We start from the raw sequence: 21554 nt of genomic DNA on the forward strand, positions 1-21554 counted from the left end.
CCACCACACCTTCAGTGCCATGCCCTTCCTCAGCAGCACCAGCTAGGGAGTCGGCAGGAAGACGTGCTTCATGACCGGGACCGACACCCACTGGCGGAGAGCCTTGTGGCACAATCCAATGCAAGGAAGACCATCCAATGCAAGGAAGACCGAGGACCCTGAGAAGGGAGAGCAGGAGCTTAGGTAGGGAGGGAACAGTGGGGGTGGCTTTCTGGAGAAGGAGCTAGGTCAGCCTTGAGAAGTACAAAAGATGAGTTGATACGCTGAAATTAGGAGCTCAGGAGGTGCTGGTTGCCCAGGATGTCCTGGTCTTCCTGGACCCCCCCCATCGTGCCCCCATGTTGACACAGGGCAGGGGGAGCAGTGTACCCCCAGATGCCCTTTCCCAGTCAGGCTGGAGCTCGTCCAACTGTGGTTGCCCATCAGCCATTCCTCAAAGATCTACTTTCCCAACATGTGTGGGTTTTCATAAGACCCTAGAAAATAAAAGCATGGCTTACCCCCAAGTGCTATTTCCCTTTAATTTGGGGTTTATAATATAAATGTGTTTATTTCGTGGCAATGAATGCTTCCAAGGGACTTGCTTGTTGCAAGCGAGCGTTGTCTGATTTATTTCCTCTCGAAGCTCCGAGAAGGATGTGGTTGTTAATAACAATAATGCCGCCCATCTTACAGCACTCTCTGCTTTTCGGGGCATTTTAAAATCCATTATCCTATTTAATAGAATTGTAGACTCACAGGGAAATTGTAAAGTCCGGGGACTTTGTCCTTGGCCACCCCTATAGCCTGCCAGCGCCCACCTCCCTCCCCGGGCTCCCTGCTTCTCCTGCCCCACCCGGGAAGAGCCACTGTGAGGCCAGATCCCATGTCCTGTGACCCAAGCAAGGGGTGGCCAAGCAGGGGGGCCTTCCCACACCCCTCTGCTCTCCTAGCCTTTGCCTGGAGTCTGGAGGAGGGCTCCGGTACCAGGAGGAGAGCGGGGGAGATGGGGGCAACTCCAGAGCCAGCTTTGCCCGGCTAAGCGGCAGGGGAAGTGGGTGCTGGCCTCTTTAGTTTCTTGAGGTCAGGAACAAGAAGTGAATGTGGTCCCCTATGCAGTGCAAGGCTCTGGGCAGTTCAGCCCCTCCATACCTGGGGGTGTACAGGGGAGGAGCCCTGCTCCCTCTCAGGACCTCTGCTGTCCCACCCCTGCCTGACGTTAGTGGGCTGCCCAGGGCTCTCTGATCCCTCCCCTTGTCGCCCCATTCCTTTGAGCTCCCACCTCCTCTTCTTGCTCCTCCTCTCCATCTCCTGGGCACCCTACCTATTGTCCCTTTCCACCCATCCTTTCATCCCCCAGCCCTGCCCCGGGGGGTGGGGGGGAATAAGTTCCCCCTTCCTAGCTGGGCAGCCTGAGTCCCAGACAAACCAGGCACTGGTATTGACTCCCGGGGCATTGGACCTGAGTTGCTCACACCATTTCCCCATGAGCACACCTGTCCTTCCTGACAGCCCAGTCCCAAGAATCGGGTGATAAGCCCCTTTGTGCGTATTCATTTGTTTTCTCCATCTTCTCTCCTGGCTAGTTTCTACGTGCCTCCCCTCATTTCTAGAGCCTTCAGAGATGGCCCCTTGCTGGCACCCGCCCGACCCCACCCTGCATCTGCACTGGCACACAAGAATCCCCTGAGGAGCTGCAAAACCATCTCGGGCCAGGGGTCCCACACACAGATCGCCATGGAGTTAGTCCAGGGATGGGTATCTTTCCTCTTCACCCCTTTTGTTTTCGTTTCTCTTTTTCGAAGCTCCCCAGGTGGCTCTCAGTGCAGCTGGGCCGGAGCCTACTGACCTAATCCTTTGGGCTGTGTAGACCTCAGGGCCTTACATCGGGTGGTGGCTCCTGGCGAGTCCAGGTGGTCAGGGGGTTGTGCTCTGTGAGTCAAGGGGTCATCACTGGAGTGTTACCCATGCCCATCCACTTGTCGACACTTGTCCCTTGCCTTCCCCACCCTGTTCCTCCCACCTGGACCCCTCTGCCATCTTGTCTTTCAGGTAGCCTACTGTCCACTCTCCCCCTCCCCATGAGCCTCCCTACTGTGCACCCTGCTGGAACACTCCAGGGGAGGGTATCCAAGAGGTAGGGAAGGACCGTCTGCTCTACTTTCAAATTTCCTGGTCCACCATCTGGAACTGAAGTCCAGGAAATGACCCTTTTCTTGACAGATCAGAGGAAAGCTAAGCCTGCCCCTCCCCGCCCCCCCCCCCCCCCCCGCCGCATCCTGGGAGGTGTCCAGCGAACACCACCACCTACTTTGCAGGGGCCCCAGAGGCCTGGCCCATTTTCAACCAAGGCAAAGCCAGACCCCAAGACTCCTGTTCCCCTGCTCAGAGCCCCAAGTCCCTGGGCATAATGTGTCTTGGCAGAAGAGAAGTGGAGAGGGGCCGTGTTGTAATCAAGTCTTCCTCGAAGCCTTCTTGGAATTCTCCAGCACCCAGTACTGTACACATGGAAACCTTGACAGCCAGAGCAAGACTGTGTTCTGGCCAGGAGGATGGGAGAAGCGAGGAGCACACCTGGGGCAGGGAGAGTTGCAGGACACAGCAAGAGGAGGGAGGGAGGCTGTGTTTACAGAGGTGCATAGCCTGGGCTATGGGGGGGCATGCAGCTGGGAAGAGATCCAGGACCACCAGATCGGGAAAAGGGCAGAGGAAGGAGGGCTGAGTGGATTCCACAGGGGTCAGGGAGCCATAGAAGCTCCTGAGAGGTAGGTGGCCCCAAGAGGGACAGGGTCTGGAGAAATGGGAGGCTGCCAGGTTGGGAAAGGCCTGGCCTGGGGTTTGTGCCTATGGGAAGGGGTGAAGGCTGCAAGGGGGTGCAGCCTTCTCATTAAGAACCCCGTCTCTGCTCCTGACCAACCTGCCTCTGAGTCTGGGCTCAGTAAAGGAAATTGATTACTTTCCATTGTAATTAACATCTGGTCCCGGGTCACATCGTTAGGATAATTTGTTACAGGAAAAGCAAAGGAACTAGCTACCAGGTAATAAAGTTCTTGTGGACCCAATTAAAGAGCCCTCTTCCAGCCCGAGCCCGAGGGGGTGGGACGGGGCGGGATCCGCTGGGCCAGAGCCGGGGGCCTGGAAGATGGAGAGGGTCATCAGAAGCAGATGTTCGGAGGATGAAAGAGCAGGGGAGCTTGGCTCTAGCCCCGGCCCCATCCCTGCACGCTAGCCTCTGGCTCCCTGCCAGGCTGTGGGCGGCAGGACTGGGTGCTCTTTGGAGCTGTGTCTAGCCTCCCACAGACTCGGGTTCGCATCTTGGCTCTACCGTTTGGAGAGCCAGTTTCCTCTCTGTGCCTCGGTTTCCTCTCTACTTACAAGGTGGAGAGAGGAAGCTATTAGAGGGCAGGGAGCGCTGGCTCCGTCTGGGTGACCGTGTCCCCCTCCTGTGCCAGGGCCACAGCTCAATCTATGGGAGTCCCCCAGGGTGTGTCCCTGCTCCCCACTCAGGGGACACAGCTGCCTGCCCCGGGAGGGGACCCAGAGGGCTGTCCTGCCAGCTTTGTCATGTTAGTTCTCCTTTTCTTCGTTCTTCTACCCATCACTGAGCATTTTTGTAAAACCCCCCAAAGTTACCTTTGCAATTCATTTGTTTGCCAGGCGGGCAGATTTACGGCAGGTATCTGTATAAATATTTATACTCCGCAGCAAGGAGGTTTTAGAGGACACACACATACACACACACCTTGCGCCCCACTATCACCCTGGACACAGCCAGCCCCATCCCCCTGCCCAAGCCAGCTGCAGCTCATGGGTGTATGGTGGTCACTCGTGCACACACCCAACCTAAAAACACGCATCTAAGTCTGGACAGGCCCACACCACAGACACACCTGCATGCCCCGTCACCCCGCTGGGCTGGGCCCTGTGCCACCAGCTTACAACCAGAGAGCAGCTCCCTCCATCTCAGGGGAGAGGAGGAGAGGAGAGGCCACAGCTTGGAAAGACAGGATGGGACCCAGGACTGCACAGTCAGTGAGAAGCAGAGGCAAGGTTTGAGGTCAGGGCTGGGCAAGGACAGCATTTCTCTGCTGTGTGCCTCCCTCCCCTGAGGGGTGACCCTCTCCAAGAGGGGACACCGGGCAAGAAGGGACATGGTGGCCTTCCTGAGGCTTTAACGTCAGGATTGATTCAGAACAAGGCCAGGCCCTGAGACTTTGGGAGCACTTGATGGGAGAGAGCCCCACCCTGTGTCCAGCTGGGGATGAGACCCAAGGAGACCTCGCTTCTGCACAGTGGATTTGGCCCCCAGTCACGGGATGGAGGTGCTGCAGACCAAGGTGTGAAGGCAGGACAGTGAGGGCCGTGCCTGTGGCATGGGTGCCTGGCTGGGCAGAGGGCTCACACCCCAACCGCCTGCCTTTAAAAATCAGTTCACTGAACTGTACCCTTCAAAATGGTTAAGATGGTAAATTATGTGTATTTCCCTACAATTAAAAATTTTTTTAAATAAAATCTTGCCATTGGGGAACTTAAAATGATAATAATAATAATAATAGAAAAAAGAACAAAGAAAATGCGTCTTGTTGAGCTGCGCGGGGCTGGGCTAAGGGCCTCGGGATGTGAGGTAGGGGCCCGCGGGGAGCTCCCTGGCTGAGCTGTGGTTGGGAGCTCCTCGGCTCAGCGGTGGGAACAGCTGTCTCTCTAGCATGGAAATTGCCGTGGATTTGGATAAAATGCACACTCCCAGTCCATTGCTCACCTCCCACATGATCCTCTCGAATTTTTCATTTGGTGAGAGCTGATGTATGGTGGCTCATCACTCCCCAGTATTATTGTTCGATTAAAGCAGGCCTCTAACCCGACCGCTGTACATCACCCAGCTGCCTGGGAGCCCGGGCGCTTGCCTGAGGCTGCGGTGGTGGGAGGGGCTCCTTCACCTGCCCACCTGGGCCTCTCCTGTCCACCAGCAGCCTGGCAGGAGCCCGCATCCCCAGGACACCCCCACCTGCCCCCTCTGCACCAGGCTGGCACGATGCCCCCTGGACAGGCTGTCCAGCTCCTCTCCGCTCGCCCGTTCCCACCCATTCTGGCACCTCAGCCTCCCCCCACTGATGCTCCCTTCCCTTGAAGCTGAGCCACCCTTTTCACCCTGGGAAGGGAATGCTGGGACATAGCCAGCTCTGGGGCTGGGGATCCTTAGGCATGCTCCTGAGCCACTCTGTACCTCAGTGTCTTCATCTGCAAAATGGTGACTCTAAGCGCCACTCTGGGTTGTGGTGACAATCCAGTGAGTAAATACGCACATCTGCTCATCGTGGGGAATGCGGATCTTCACTGTTACTGTTAGAATGTTCTTTGTTCCCACAAAGTTCCTCAAAGAGCAAGAGGCTCTGTCTTGTGCATATTTATTTCCCCCACGCAGCCCTCCGGGGTCTTGGGTAGGGGTCTGGGGATGACGTAGTCTGTGGTCAGTGGGTGAGTGGGGTGTCACCCCCCTCCACATGGCTCTGCCACCACTTCCCAAGTGGACTCCAATCTGGCTGCTGTCCCTCTGGGTTGCCTTGGCATCCCCACCTGTAAAATGGGAATCATCTTCTCCCAGAGTATCTTCCCACACTGTTGGGAGCAGTAGAGGAGACAGTGCCTATGAACACGCCTGAAAGAGTGAGCAGGTGAAGGAAAAGTGAGGAGTGTCTAGATTGAGTAGAATCTCCTTGGTTGAAACCTTCTGATAATTGGAGCTCTCACGGGTCTCCTGGCACACCCACCGCCCCAGCCCACACCAGTCTCTTGCTCAGGCAGGGCCCTGCCCATAGAGACAATGCCACTCTTTCTGAGGCTCTATTATCTATGCTTTCTATGAAGCTCCAAGGACATAGGTAAAAAGAAAGAAAAGAAACGTGTGCTTATGAGTGTTTGAACTGTGTCCATCCCCAGGCCAGTCCTGCAACGTCTCTGGCCCCAGGACCTTCTTCTCCCTGGGGCCCCTGAATCAGCTGGATGTCTTAGTCACCCTCGTTGCTAACCCCAGGGCCTGGCACTGCTGGAGAATGTCCCCAAATCCTCCCCAACTCTGTTGTTATTCTCTCCTCAGCCAGTCTTTTGGTCACACTCACTGGGGGTAGCAGAGTGCCTTGACTGTCCCTTCCCAGCCTGTGAGCCCCCAGGTCCTGGTAGCAAGATCATGCCTCTTCTCTTCCTTCCTCTCAATCCGGCAATGAACCAAGGAAACCCACACTAGGATCCTGCATTGCTCAAGGGAGCTTTTCTACATGTAGATTATGAGAAGCCTCTAGCTGCTCACTGCGAGGACCTGGATAGAAGGATCTTCCTTTGAGATCTTCCACTGATCTTCCACTGAGCTGTGGCCACAGTCCTGGAGAAAACAGGGTGCTGGATGAGATGTCCATAAAGGCCTCACCCCAGGAGGGTCCATGCACATCCTCAGAAGCCAGGGTCCCAGGGCTTTTGGTCAGTAATCAGGCCCCCAGAAGCCCCAGAACATCCCCTGGACCTTGCCACCCTTTGAACTGCTCCAGGACTGGTACCATGAATTTTTCAGCTTTAACGGCTTATTCCTAGCATGTTTGCTGACTGAATTCTTCGTTAATGGTCTTTGAGGAATCATGGCAAATGGGAATGAGGCCGTGAGGCCAAGAGAGGCCCATGTAAGTCTGACTTCCACCATAGAGGAAGGTGGTTCCAACAAACCAGGGAGTATGTGTCAGATCTCAGTAAGAATCTAGAACAGAGGGCATATGAGTGCTTAGAGAAAGAGGTGGTGATCCTCGGGGCCTATCAAAAACCAGGCAAGACAATTTATTTCCTTATTGACAGGTCATTTGACTTAGGTGACCCTCAGTAAGTTTTCTCATAAGGATTTGTGGACAATCAAGGAAGAACAGTCTGGATGACAGAATAATCAAATAGGTCTGCAATTGGTTGAAGACCTGTTCCTAAGGCACAGTGGCAACTCGAGGGTTATCAACCAGGGAGGCATCTCCAGGATCAAGAAGCTGCCTCTGGCCTTGGTACTGCCCTAAAGCTCATTGTTATCAATGACCTGGCTGCAGATTTGTCGGTCAGAGGGACTGAATTTTCAGATGGCTTAAAACCGAGAGGAAAGCTCCATCCATGAGCTCACTAAGACTAAGAATGCAAAAATGTCTCAGCAGATGAAAGCGATGGGTACGATCCAAACTAGAAGATGAAGATGACGTTCAGTAGGGAGAAATTTGGGACCTTCCCCTTGGGACTGATATTCTCGCTGCAGAAGCTCAGAAAGGGAAGGTGTGGCTGCAAGCCGGTGCCGACAGCTCAGTAGAAGCCTCCAGTATAATATGGCTTCCCTGGAACCTAATTGTCCCTTAGGCTGCATTAAGACAAAGGCAACATCGAGAAGGAGGAAGTGCTGATCCCACTCCGTGCGGTTGCCCCAGTTCTGGGAGCCAGTGAGAGGCTGGAAAACACTGTGTTCAGAGGCACGTGGTGGGACGTGGCCGACACTCCATGCATGACACATGGTATGACTTCAGGAACCGGCACTGTGCAGCTGAGGGAGGACCAGCTGGGAAAAGGGTTGTTCACAGGCAGTCCCAAGGAAAAGGCTTGTTTCCTGTGGCCCCAAAGGATGAAATTAGGGACCCTTATGGAAACTACTAGAAGTCAGATTTCAGGTCAACACTAAAAGCACGCTAACTTTCATTGCTGGCAAGGGATGCATGGTTGCTATAGTGGGGTTAAGTTACTGTATGTAGACAAACAGGACATCTCAGAGAGGGGGCTCATTTAATGGGGATTTATGGTCAGGGCAAGGAGAGACTGGGTGGCTCAAAATTCCCTTGCAAGTATAGCTGGGTCCTGCAGTTCCTGCTGCGTGTGGAGAGATCCCAGGGCCACCCCCGCCCTTCCGTACAGCTCTAAGTGTTATTGTTTCAGGAATGTCCATGACCAGGGTTCATGGAGCTTGTGGGCAGCACGGTTCTGAGCAGCAGAATGAATCCATTAGTAATATAGCCCTGGGAAGATGGCCCCACAGAGAGAGGCGGCCATCCTCTCCTGCTTCTCCTTGGGCTCAGAAAGTATGGTGGCTGGTCCCCCAGAGAGAGGAGTGAAAGGGCTCTATGCCCAGAGAAGCTTTCTAGGACAGTGCCTATTGGATTGGGGGCTGAGAACCTTAGCGGGCCCTCAGCTTATGGGTTTTGGGAGTTTGGGTCTGGGGGCTTCGCTTGCTGGCTCTCTCTGTCCTTGTCCCTCCGGTTTCAGCCAGTAGGTGCCTTCTACTTTGAGGGAACATTTGACTAAGGCAAACCAGGGGATCTGGTGAGGCTCTGAGGAGAGAGAGCAAAGGCTTTGCATAATCTCACTCTGAGGAGGTGAGGAGGGGAGCTGAGGCTTCCTGCAGTGTGCATAGTGCAAAGCCCCAGGGCACAAAGGAGATAGGCAGGGGTCTCGTGCAAGGGGCGTGCAAGGGGCGCAGTGTATTCCCTGGGCAGTGTCTCTCAGAATAGGCTGTGATGGCTGGGTCCCCAGAGAATGCAAGTCCATGGCCTGGCCTGGCTGGGGAGCAGAAAGGGGTTAGGGAGAGCAGTGATTCTGGGGGAAGTCACTGGCACCACATGGCAGGGGACCATGAATGCCAGACCAGAGCTAATCCTTTGGCATTAGGGAGCCATAGCATGTCTTTGAGCAGTAGAGAAGTAGAATCAGGCATGAGCATGGGGCAATAAGGAGTGGAACTGGGGCAGCGATGGAGAGACTGAAGAGGAAGGGGCAGCTCCAGAGTGTTAAACTGCAAACTCTTTCACCAGTGCCTGGCCCTCAAGTACAGCGAGGATGGGGAGCGGTCAGGGGGCTGCCTTGAGACTTCAGAAAACCAGAGTAAACATACCTCAGGCTGTCAGGAAGAGAGGCCACCCCTACATCCCTCTGTCATACACAGTCCCCCAGAGCCACTTGTGAATTTTTCAGAAGGCGCATAGGGCCAGTCCTCCAGGAGATATGGCAACCATGCTAAATTGGGGTGAAGAGGGGTTCTGGGAGTAGGCATGGCTCTTGAACAATGACTGGGCAAGTGTTTGGGTCCCATCGGAGTCTGGGACCCAGCCGGGCCTCCCTCTGCCCCCTTACACTGCAGTGTTCTGGGAGCGCATTCCATTCAGGTGCTAGTGGCCCGTGGTTGAGGCCGCAGATGGGAGGAGAGGCTAGCAGCCGGAAGGGATTAGGGCAGGAGGCTTGCCTCTCCCTGTGGAAGCCTCTCTAAATGAACTCACCCCAGCCTGCCCCTCTCTCTCTTCCTCATTCTGGAATCTCCCTGAGCGCTGTCCCCACAAGCGCATGGCCCCCGAAAGGCAGATGTCGCTGAGGTTTGCGGTGCCGGTGGGCTCACGTGGGCACACCTGTGTAGAGCAGGAACAGGCCCACCCACCCACGTAGGGGTGCCCAGGTGTTCACCCAGTTCCGCACGGGCACCTGCTCATTCTTGCACGCAGATGGTACGCGCCCACCTGCACGGCACAAGGCACAGACTACCAGGTGTGCATGGGCGGCTCACCTGTCCAGACGCTTGGCTGCCCCACAAGGACGCAGGAGACGGCCAGGCCAGCGTTCTCGCGCTTACGGGGTCGGGGAGGCCCAGCTGTCTGCTCCCTCCATGCCAAGGTGGCCCCAAACCCTGGGGTCAGGCTGGAAAAATGACTTTGCTGGCTGAAAGTGACAGAGGCTGGCTGCCAACACAGAGAAAGAGGAAGTTTTATGGTAGAAAATTGGATTTGAAATCAAACCAGGCCCCTGGGAAGAGGGCCGGTCAGAGACTGCAGCCATCAGGATGGGCAGTGGGACGAGAGGCCAGGAACCAAGTGGGGAAGATAGTGCCCTCCTCATGCCTCCCCAGGGAGCCAGGCCTGCTGCTTCACTGTTGGGGGAAGGATCAAGACCCCAGAGCCAGGCAGGCCACGAGGACTGAAAGATGCATTTTTGCAAACATGAGTCCAAGGGTGTGAGGTCCAGAGGAGGGAAACGGGCCTGGAGGAGGCCGCATGAGGACAGGGAGTTGGGGTCATGAGGGGGGCTTATCTGTACAGCTCAGGGGAAAACCAAACCTCACCAAGTTGGGTTGGGGGACAGGGGAAGGTTGAGTTCTCACCTCAAGGATTGAAGAAATGAATGAGATCCATATCCTGGGACATATCTAGTGTCCCCATACCTGCGTCACCTATGGAGTCTCTGTGTTAAGGGTTGGGGGCTGGAACCCCGTTCTGAGAAGCCCAGCGCTGGCACTCCTCCCATAACCCCCCTACCTCTCGTCCCTGGGCCCAACCACCCCCCCCCACCCACAAGTCCACACTCCCCCTGACCCTGCTGGAAGGCTGGCTGGATGTGGGGGGTGTTATCACAGCCAAACAATTAACTGGAATTGCACAAAGGGGAGGGAGGGGAAAGCTCTTGGAGATGCTACACTTGGCGTAGGGGAGATGGATGAACTTTCCCACTTCACTGGCGCCGTGGAGCTGACAGTAAATATCAGAGGTAATGATATTGACTTTAAGGTATTATGGCTCCAAATGTCACTTGTGCTCTCCTTCTCTTTCTCTCTCTTAAGGAAAAAAAAATACGGTCTCCCCGATTTGATTTACATTTTTCCTTCCTCAGCTTCCCTGTTGCTAGAGCAGGGAAGATGGAAACAGTCCGGTACCTTGCGCCCGGCGGGCACCCAACACCACAGCTCTTTATGGAACAGTCAGACAGATGTGGCTCCCCTATCCCGTGTGTCCCAAGTGTCTCATGCAGGACAAGGAAGACATGCCCAGAGCACCTTTTCCCTCCCTCCCCAACGCTTCCCCAGCTCAGGAATGCTCTGCAGCGCCCCCCCCACCCCAGGCTGGGATAATCACTCTCTGGAGGCTGCCAGGCCCTGCCCCCAGCTCCTTCCTGCTATCTCTCTCCCCTCCCCATGTTTGTGTCCCTCCTCATTCTCACCCCTGACCCCTTTGACTATGCTGCTTCCTTCCTGTCCACCTGTTCCATCTGCTCTAGCTCTCAGCTCTCAGGTCACACCTCCTCCAGGAAGTCCTCTGGCTACCTAAGCCTCCTCTCCCTCACTTCCTCCGCAAACACCCCAGCAGTACACCCTGTGACACCCTCCCCCACTCAAGTGTGACACCCTCCCCTAGAGCCTCCCAGGCTTCCTCCCCCAGATCTTTCTCTGAAGACAGAGTCAAGCTTCTGAGATGCCAGGCTCCCAGCTCCTCTACTCCTGGGGGTTTCAGGAAATATCTCCTAAATGGGAAATCAGGAAGGAAGCCCCCAGAAGAGGTCTGTGAGGATGGGGAGATGGGTGGAGGCAGGCGCTTTGGGGAGAACAGAGACCATCCTCCCTGGCAGGGTCTTCTCAGGGCCCAGAACCAGGGAACATGGAAATAGATATTGCCCCACCTGAGACCTCTCCTTCTCAAACATTTCCAGTGACAGAGAGCACATGGCCTTCTCAAGTTCTATTCCATGGTCAGATAGTTGGAAGGGTTAGAAAGTTTTTCCTTAGGCTGAGCGAAAGCCTGCCTCCCTCTAAATTCTGACCAAAACCCCCGTGTCATGATCACACAAGTCATTGTCAAGAGGGGGCCCCTGTTCCTGATCACCCAGCAGATTACCTGGACCCTAAGCGGGATTTTGCAGTTATCCCTGTGAAGTGTCATTTTTCAAGAGTTGATCTGGTGTCCAGCTTTTGACTTAGTTTTAAATTGGCCTATCCCCCTTCAGGGACTGTAGAGAATCCTCTCTCCTCTGCTACATCCAGACCCCCCACCCCAGCCCTTGGCCCCCATCCTCAATCCTAGGTGATACGGGACACGCTCCTCCCTTCTAATGAGGGTGCCTGTCTCATGGCAGGGGTAGGAGAGGAGTGGTCAAGACAGGTTCCACCAACCCTCCTCCTCCTCCCAGCTTAGGGGTGCTGGAGACCTCCTCCTCCCTGCCTTGGGCTACCTCCCTGCTCAAGAACCTGCAGTGGCTGCCTATTGCCTTTAGTGTTGAACCTTTGAGATCCTTGGTATTCTAGCTCTTCCTCTCTGTCCTTTCAGGCCCCTGGTGCCCAGTGCCTACCCCTTACTTCAGCATGGTCATCCCCTGCCCCCCCACCCCACCCCACAAATCCTTCCCCAAAAATCTCCCCCATACTGCCTTCCTTCTTGCCAGTCCTCGTCCTCCTTTAAGACCCTATGGGATTATCACCACCAGGGAGTCTGGGAGTGACCATCCCAGTCCCACTGGCCTTTCCCCTCTGTCATCCAGCACCAGGGGTCTGACTCTCTGCCTCTCAGTTGCTCCTATGGTTCCCCCCACCCTGCACTCCCCCCCACCCCCCTCCGCCTTCTATTTGTCTTGTCTCCCTGCACCCCTCAGGGGAACTACATAGAAATCTCTATATTACTTTGGAATACTTTATGAGAGCCTCTGACACTTGTTCTACTTTGGCTGGCCTATTCTTCCGAATTCTGAGGTCATTAGGTCCAACCGGAAATGAGGGTGCACTGGGGTTTCAGGCAGATCTTCTCTGTGGACTGAGCATACACTTGGGGCTGGGGGACAGTGTGTGCTACTGAGGGCTGGCCTGAGAGAGATGGTACCCCAAAAGAAACCCCTGCTGGCCTTGGAGTTACAAGCACCCCCCCCCCACACACACACAAGGCTGGAGCCTCCAGTCACTTCCTCAGCTGTGGCCTGAGCATCAGACACTCCCCAGAGCTGAGTGTGAGGGACAGCTCTGCAACCCTTGCCGTCCCGAATCCCCAGAAACATGTGCACTGAAAGGAATCCTAGGATGAAGAACTTCATAGAACAAAGAAACCTCCAGCAGGCAAAGAGGCTATTCCCTGTATCCCCTTTTTCCCAGAGTCTCCGCACCCAGAGATGCAAGGGTGTTCCTGGAGACTCAGCACAGGATGTGGTTCCCACCCTGTTGGTCCTTGAAGCAGATGGACAGACACGAAGACCAAGCAGAGCAGGGCAGAGAATGGGGAGGATACTGAGCATGAGGCGGGGTCCTAAGTAGAGAGCAAATGCCTGGAGAGGCTTGCACCCCCCATGGGAGGGGGAGGTTCGCAGGGACAGCCTTAGGGCCTGAAATTCAGTTATCTAGGAGCCCTGGTAAGGAATTTATCTTGAGTTACCGAAGATAGTCTAGATCACTGGTAACCCACACCCTTTTAGCACCAAAATACGACTGTCCTCTCCATTACCCTCCCTGTAAGATGGGTAGCAGCTGAGTGTCCATACTACCAGGCCGCTCTCTAGGAACACGTGCGGCCTGTCATCAGGTCCTAATTCCAAGCTCATGTCTTCCAAGAACCCAGACCTTCGATACATTAAGATTCTGCCAAAAGTAAGAGTGACGAGGCTCTAAGAGAGAGCCTGAGAAAAATCTATGGTATGAAAAAATATTTGTACTTTTTCCTTCTTAAACCTGTACTGATTTTCTTTATATGGGTTTTGGATACCTGGAAACATGTTTCCTCTTTTCCCATTTCTTGTCTGTGTCCTGGTAGGTGATAAATTTCTGTACATGAAAATATTGCCTGGGTGGGAAGTTCCCTGCCTTTGTTGCAAGGCTCCTGTGGTTTTTTTGAGGCACAAACGCATGCTCAGCATCGCCTGATCACACCCAGCCTTCCACCCGCCCCCCCCCCAAGCACATGTCCAGGACCCTCTCCAAAGGTCCAGTGGCGCCTGTGCCCGGTGGACATCCCTGCTCTGTAGCCCTCCCTCCAGCTGCTGGAGAGCGGAATTCCATTCCGTGGGGGGTGTGCCTAGGCCGGATGTGGAGAGAAATGAGTTCCAGAGAGAATCAGAACACAGAGGAAGAAACTGGACGAGTCTAGAGAAGGCCTACTGTGTGCCCGTCTCTCTCCTCGCCTCACCTCCTATAATCCTGCGGAGGGGCCGTGAGCAAATACCATCTCTACAGTCTGGAGAGAGAAGCTGCCGGAACCCTGCGGCGAACCCTGAGCCAGCGTGCACAGATGAGAGAGGTCCGTCAGAATGAGACAGGAGGAGGGCCTGGGAGCAGGCAGAGCCGCCGGAGCTGGAGGGAGAGGCTTTGCGAATCACAGGACCAGGAGAGAGGCTCAGAGAACTCAGGAAGGGCCAACAAGGAAAGCACAGTCCCAGGGGCTTATTCTGACCCGGGACACCCTCAGATCCGTCCAGGGAAAATCCACCCCAGGGTGCTGTGGCAACCGTGGTCCTCCCGGCGTCCAGGCAGAAGCCTGTCCCGCAGGGCAGTTTGCACTGGGCTCCCCGACCACACCCCAGCCCCGTGGCCCAGACCCCCAGCCATCAGCGGGCCAGGCCCCTTCCCGGGAACCGAGAGTCCCGCGGGCCCCAGGCCCCGGGCTAATAGGACCTGCAGAACTGCCGATCGGGATCAGGTGGGGCTGCCTCTCAGGCTTGGCCTTGACCTTCGGCTGCCTCCCGGGAGGGGAGCACCGGCAACTTTGACTTGATTAACATTTAAATGCCATTTGGTGTGAGGAGGAGGAGCTGCGGCGGGGCTGGAACAAACAAACGTCCGAGGTGGAGCCGGAGCGGGGCGTCTAGGCCGGGGAGCCGGCGTAGCACACGCTGAGTTAAAGGTCTTTTCCGGTCCCTGCAGTCCGGGGGTCGTCTGCCCCTCCTCAGGGCCCAGCTCCGCCTTGCGCCCTTTCCTCATTTCACGCACACCGAGAGACGGGACCCGTCAGGGGCACAAACGGCGCACACAAGGAACTTCGCTGTCCTTTGTCAGACCGCAGGTCCGGGGGTTGGTCTGACCCCAGGGCTTCTCTGATCCTCTGGCTTCCTGCCTCGGCAGCATTGTGGCCTTGACTGGTCTTCTCGCCCCCTGGACACTGGGGTGCACGCGGTCCGCTCTCTGAAGCTCCCCTTGGCTTCCCCTCCACCTTTCCGTCTCCGCCAGGCGGGAGGCTCCCGGGCTCTCCTCAGTCCCCTCCCAGCCCCTCCCTGCCCTCCCCAGCAGGGGCTGCCGCTGGAGCGGCTCTAATGGGCCAGGCTGCTCCCCGGCTGGGCATCTCCGAGGGGAGTCTCCATTGAGACTGAGCAAAGGCTTTAAAAGCCACTTAAAATGTCCTTGATGAGCTGAGTGACCCCTCAGGAGGAAAAAAGGCTGGAATAGGGTGTGGAGCTGAGGGGAGCTGCAGGGCCAGCCTGCCTTTCCCCACACAGTGCTCTCCTATCTACCAGCCAGTGGGGCCCAGGCACCTCGAGGCAAGTAGGGGTGTGATTGTAAGTTAAGCAGGCTAATTTCTTTAGCCCCCACAGTTTGATTTGCATATTCAGAAGGAGCGTGGTCCTCGCAAGTCATTAACACAAGAGTCTAAATCATTTCGCTCAGGGCATTTCCCCAGACTTGCCAGCCCCCAGCGCTCTGCCTGCCTCGCTGGATGAGCCCCAGGTGGTAAGGCAGCCCCTGCAGCAAGGTGAGGGGCTCGAGGGGTTGGTCCTGGGGCCACAACTAAGAAACCCCATTTAGCAATTTAACCCTTTCTGCCCAAGGTTAGTTCTTGGTCGGACTCTGCCCCTTCGGTGGGTAGCGGGCGCTGAGCCAGATCCAGGGCAAGAATGTGACACTTGCAAAGATCAACACCCTTGTGGAAACGCCGAGGCACCTGTACAAATGGCAAGTCACTGTTCTATATTAACAGCCTTTGCAAGCTGACTATTTCAAGGCTTAATGTACGCCCAGCATTGCTGGGGACTCTGTGGGGGGCTGCTAATAATCACTAGAATTTCCTGAGCACCTACCATGGGCCATGGCTGCGCTAGGCCCGGTGTTACAGCATGTGTCCTCGGCAGGCTTCGCCCCCCCCCCCCCGGAAGGCGCTACATTCTCATCCTGCGATGGCCCCTTGGAGACTGAGCAGGGATGGCGGGTTTCTCAGAGTCATGAGGCTCCAAGGATCCGAGCTGAGATTCAATCCCAGGCCCACGTGGCTTCAAAGCCCAGGCAGTTTCCACTCCATCCCATGGTGCTCCCGTCGCACTTACCCACAGACCCACAGATGCCTGTCCAGACCCCAGATGTCAAAGCAGCAGGGAACCTTCCCTCCTCTGGAAGGGCATCGTGGTCATTAAGAGCGTGGAGCTGGAGCAGGGCTGACTGCTTCCAGACAGGCTCCACCCTGACCAGCCACATAGCTTTGAGCAAGTGATTTCACCTGTCTGGGCCTCAGTGTTCTCGTCTGTCCAATGGGGGTAATGTCTGTAGCCCTGCTCTGCTTTCTTATGTGCTGTGCTTCGAGCAGGCCTGGCACACAGTAGGCTCTCACTTGCCATGTTAGCCACACGCCACCACGCAGGGGTTTCTTTTCTTTCTTTCTTTCTTTCTTTCTTTCTTTCTTTCTTTCTTTCTTTCTTTTTAAATTTTTTATATATTTGACAGAGATAGACAGCCAGCGAGAGAGGGAACACAAGCAGGGGGAGTGGGAGAGGAAGAAGCAGGCTCCCAGTGGAGGAGCCCGATGTGGAACTCAATCCCGGAACGCTGGGATCAAGCCCCATGCAGGGGTTTCTTTCTCCATGGACAGTCTCTGTGGAAGGCCTTGGGCGTAGACTCTGCTGGATGCAGGCTGTGGACTCTGCAGCTGGTTGGCACCAGCATCAGGGTGAGGTGCCTGGCCCCGCAGTGGGGAACCCCTGAGTCTCTATCTATGGGTCAGATGGTGAGGGGCCAGTGGCAGCCGCTGGGAACTGGGAAGGGGCATCAAGCCCTCAGTGCGGGGCAAGCAGAGCAGGCAGCCCTAACCTCAATGGCAACAACTGACACGTAGCTACTCAGCTCCAGGCTCTGCGAGGGCCTCCGACCAGCCCTTCCCAGGGCTCAGCTTTTCTGGAAACCTTTGCTGATTCCTCCCAGACCCTTCACTAAGGCTCTCGCTGGGCTTTGCACAAACCTCTGTGGTCTGCATGAGTGCTTTGGGCCACCAAAGCGCATGGTGTGATCTAGTGAGACAAGCGGCTGGAGCTCATAGTAAGTGCAACGGTGGGTGGGAGATGGCTGGAAGGGAGTTTGGGCCTGGGCTCCTGCAGGAGGACCAGCAGCAAGAGGGGAAGAGTAGAGGCAGGAAGGGCTGTGGGGAGGCTGCCGGGGTCATTCAAGTGCTGAAGGCCAGCTAAGCTCAGGCAGAGGCCACGGGGGCACAGAGCAGAGGTACAGGGCATGGAGAACCAAGCCAGAGCCAGGGGCCAGTGCCTGGCAGGAGCTGGGGCCGCCAGTGGAGAGGTCTGGGTCAGGGTCAGTGAGACCAAGGTCAGAACGAGGCTTGGCCGGGAACTTGGGTGAGTCCTGGAAGCCCCCTGTCCTACATGTTTCTATTCTATGATATTACCAGTCTGGGCTGTTCAGAGGATTTGGTGAGAATAGAGGTGCAATGCCACAGCCACTGCTGGACCACAGGGGCCCTCCCCTGGGGTCGGTTCCTTAGGACACTGGGGTCTGCTGTGGGCCTGGGGGGCCTGGCTTTGTCTCTGCCTCCCTCTTTTCTCTCTGCACCTCTGTCCTTCCTAGAACCACTGTCTCTCCTGTTTGAGCCTCTCTCAGCCTCTTTCCTGTTCTACACTCCCTCCGCTGCAGTCCTCCTCCTCCTTGTGGCCTCCCTACCCGTTGTCACTCTCCTTTCAATTACTGTAGCACAGAACAGAAGAATATTTTATTATTTGGTGTCTTTATTAAATCAAGTTTTATGGTCCCTGTTTTTCATTTTTAAAGTGGATGAGTGCCACACTATATTTTCCTATTAAAAAGCAAAAACTAAACGGAGTAGCTAGGATGGCCCCTAGGTGGTTTCGTTCATTGGTCAGTGCTCCTTGATAGAAAATGAGAAGGTGGGGGTGTTCTCCTAGGCCATAGGGATGCCACCTGAATGGGAAAATAAGGGGGTCTCAGCACACCCATAGCAACATTTCCAGAGAGGCCCCAGGGACCAGGCCCCAGACCAGCCGGTGGAGACCAGGGATGCTGCCAAGGCTCTGAATGGAGGTTGCCCCCCCCACCCCTCCCTGCTCCGTGCCCTGTGCCCTGTGCACACCCCCCTACCCGTGCCCTGTGTGCAGAGCTCCCACTGTAGCATCCCAGGAGCAGCCTTCCAGGTTCTGCTGAGTTCTGACCCCTGGCTGGTTTAGCCCCAAAGGGCAGCGGCACAAAGGCACAAGGAGGCTGGCCTTTGGCTCCTTCTTGGTCCCATGTGCAGTGCGGGGCAGTGCGGGTGAGTGCAGGGCTCAGAAACCACCTCCACCAGGGATCCAGCCTGGGCTGATGTCACTCACTCCGACCAGGCACTCTGCCTCTGTCCCTTCAGCCCTGTTTTCAGTTTAAAGTTTACAGCTCATCACGTTACGGCGTATACACCAGGCACACACACATTCACCCTCCAAACACGGTTGTACACTATTACTCGGGTACACACAAATACACGCGCAGAAACATCACATGTACTGCTGGATACGATCAATCAGGCCATCCACAGAGACTCACCCTCTGGAACATGTTCACCCATGTGTACCTACTCACAGACCCGTGGACACCAACAGCCAGGCACACGCTCACAGATCCACTCACACCTCGCATCCCCGAGCCCACTCACTTTGTCATTTTCCCAGATAGAGTCACATACACACCCGGACATGCCAAGACCCAAGTCAAGCCTTTCCAGGCCTGTCCACATATATGTGCACAGATGCAGAAGCACACATGTGCACGCACACACACACACACTCTCTCACCATGATCAACTGTTCTGTGCATCCATAACCTGACAGTAACCAGTAGGTCTGGAAGAGCCCCTGCACCTGCACCCAGGCCTTCGTGGGAGCAGGTTTCCTGCCCTGAACACGCTCCTGACAAAATTTAGGAGCCCTGACCTTCATGTGTGCCGAGAAAGAGCTGCTGAAAACCAAAAGGCTTCTTTATGGAAACCTGTCTCCCCAGGGGCAGAGACCTCCCTGGGGCCCTACGTGCTACACAACACAACAAAACACACCAAAAGTACCAAAGTGATCTGAACAGCAGGATGGGCATTTAAAGCCTTTACACCCAGGTTCCTCGGACACCCCCTGGAGGATGGAGAGAAGGTGTGGTAGGAAGGCTTGAGAGGGTCCCTTCTCTCCTAGAGACCCCTGTCCTGGGCCCCAGCTCACTTCACAAAGTGCCCATCAGCACAAGCCTCACAGACAACAGGTCAAGAGTCAGGGGAACAGAAGTGAACATGACACCATCTCATTCCTGAAGCCCCCAGTTTTAGAACCGGGCCCCAAATGGACCATGAGTTTGCTGGAAGGCTAGATACGTTTTCCCCTAGTCCTGGGAGCCAGAATGTTTGCAGGTTTGCATTTACGTGCAGCTGCTCCTGGGCCCATGGAAGAAACATCTTAATGGGGGTGTCCTGTGGTTCTCCCAGGCACCCCCGATTAGGATGGAAATGTCCAGGCCCTCTGCACACACACACCCCCAGCCCCACAGCCTGATGCAGCCACTGCTCACCCTGCGGTGCCCCAATTCCCCCCAAGTGGTGAACTTGGAGGCGGGACGGCGCCGGGGTGAGCCTTGGCTTGTTCTCCCTTATCTGTATGCCCTTGGTAGGTTGGTCACCCAGGCTCAGTTTGACCGTCTATAAAATGAGACAAGACCCCAGTACTGCCTCATACAGCAGTTAGGAAGGGAAATGAGCTTCTGGGGCACTGCCTGGAATGTACTAGGTGCTCAGCAAAGATCCATTCCTCCCTGAGGTTCTCAGTACTAGGAAAAACAATTCCCAATCCACACCTCTGGTTCTAGCCTTCATCCTAAGGCCCAGCCTCTGCCACCCCAATGTCACTCTGGTCTGTTTGATGCTTCTTCTTGAAGTCTTAGCAGAGTGGAAAGCAAGTTTGTCACCTCCTCCTCCTCCTCCCCAACCCCCAACCAGTTCCCTCCTGACATCCTTATTGCTGTCATGGCATCATTGTCATTAAGGCCTTGTCCCCTTGGATAGCTCCCCGTCCCTTCTGCATGTGGACCGGAGCCCCAGTGGTCCTTCTCTCCTGTTCCATTGCTCTGCTTCTCCAGGGCAAATGTCCCAGCTGGTTCCCGTAACCCCACACACCAAGGTTCAGCCTCCCCCCACCCCGGGCCGCTCCCCCACTGCCCCACTCACACCGTCCCCCGCATCTCGGATCCTTCCCCAGGAACCAGCCCTATTGCTCCACCGCTGGCCCTGGGATTGCTCAATCTGGTACCCTTGGCGGATTTTACTCTCCCTGCAAAACCAGGTGCCCAATCGAGCTTACCCCAGTCCCTCGGGCTCTCAAAAAGGGTCATCTCCGACATAGTCGTGCACCCTCAGCTCCCACACAGCACGGCATCAGTGCTGCCGTCCTGCCAGTCCCACCTCTGTGCTTCGGCCTCTTTTACCCTGAATCCCCCAGTGCCTCCCCTCGCTTGAGTCCTGCACCTCCCTTAGGGTGCCTTTCCTGCCTGGGCCTCCACACCGCATCCCACCCCCCCAAAAGTGGCAGCTTTCAGCCATCTGAGCCTGTCCCCCCGCTGATCCAACTTCCTGACTCTGACTTGAATTTGGCTGCTAAGAACGGCAACTGAGGGCACACTGGCCCAGGCCACCTGGGCTCCAGAGCAGATGTGTTTCTTTTCTGTAGACGAGGGAGGAGGTGACATGGGGGGCAGTGAGGGTGGTGTGTGTAAGCTCTGAGGATGGTCCTGGCGGGAGATGAACGCGCAGAACGGGTGGCTGTCATGGTCATTCTGCTTGGTGGCTCGCTTCGGAGTTCTTGCCTGGCCTGGACCGGCCTTGCAGGTGCCGGCACTGTGGTGTCTGGTGTGCTGTGCAGCTTAGAGGCTAACAAGGTGTTTGAGACGGAGCAGAGAAGGATGCTACCAGCGTCACACGGCACATACCCCTTATTTAGTTTTTAATTTGAAAAATTTTTAAATTTATTTTTGCCCAACATGGGGCTTCAACTCATGACCCCGAGATCATGCTCTACCAACTGAGCCAGCCAGGCACCCCGACCTTTTTTTATTTATTTTTTTTATTTAAAGATTTTTTTTTTATTTATTTGACAGAGATAGAGACAGCCAGTGAGAGAGGGAACACAAGCAGGGGGAGTGGGAGAGGAAGAAGCAGGCTCATAGCAGAGGAGCCTGATGTGGGGCTCGATCCCATAACGCCGGGATCACGCCCTGAGCTGAAGGCAGACGCTTAACCGCTGTGCCACCCAGGCGCCCCCCGACCTTTTTTTAAACCGTGGCTACGGCTGAGCATCTAGAAACTTGTACGTCCACACAGTCCTTACTGTCCTGACTTTACCTGCCGGCCACTCCTGTGGCCACCTGGAGCTTCACCTGAGCAGTGAAAATTATTCTTGAAAGCATTTTTTTTCTGGACATCAGCTCAATCTCAGGGTAAAACCAGCCCCTTCATATCAAACGCAACCCATTTTGGCAACCAGTGGACCACAGTTGAGGACACAGACAATCCGTTGGCAACCTGGACGGGTCTGGGGCAGGTGGAGCCGCGCAGGGGTCTTCTGGG

At 55.5% G+C, this 21554-nt stretch overlaps 1 protein-coding gene across 3 annotated transcripts in view; it reads left to right on the plus strand.

Moving 5' to 3' along the window:
- Positions 1-21554, plus strand: part of CELF4 (CUGBP Elav-like family member 4) — a 292693-nt gene that overhangs the window by 173636 nt on the left and 97503 nt on the right. The gene's annotated exons all lie outside the window — the stretch shown is intronic.

Source organism: Ursus americanus, chromosome 19, assembly GCF_024610735.1.
Source record: "Ursus americanus isolate L20-20 chromosome 19, mUrsAme1.1.p, whole genome shotgun sequence".
In the NCBI taxonomy this organism is placed as follows: Eukaryota; Metazoa; Chordata; class Mammalia; order Carnivora; family Ursidae; genus Ursus; species Ursus americanus.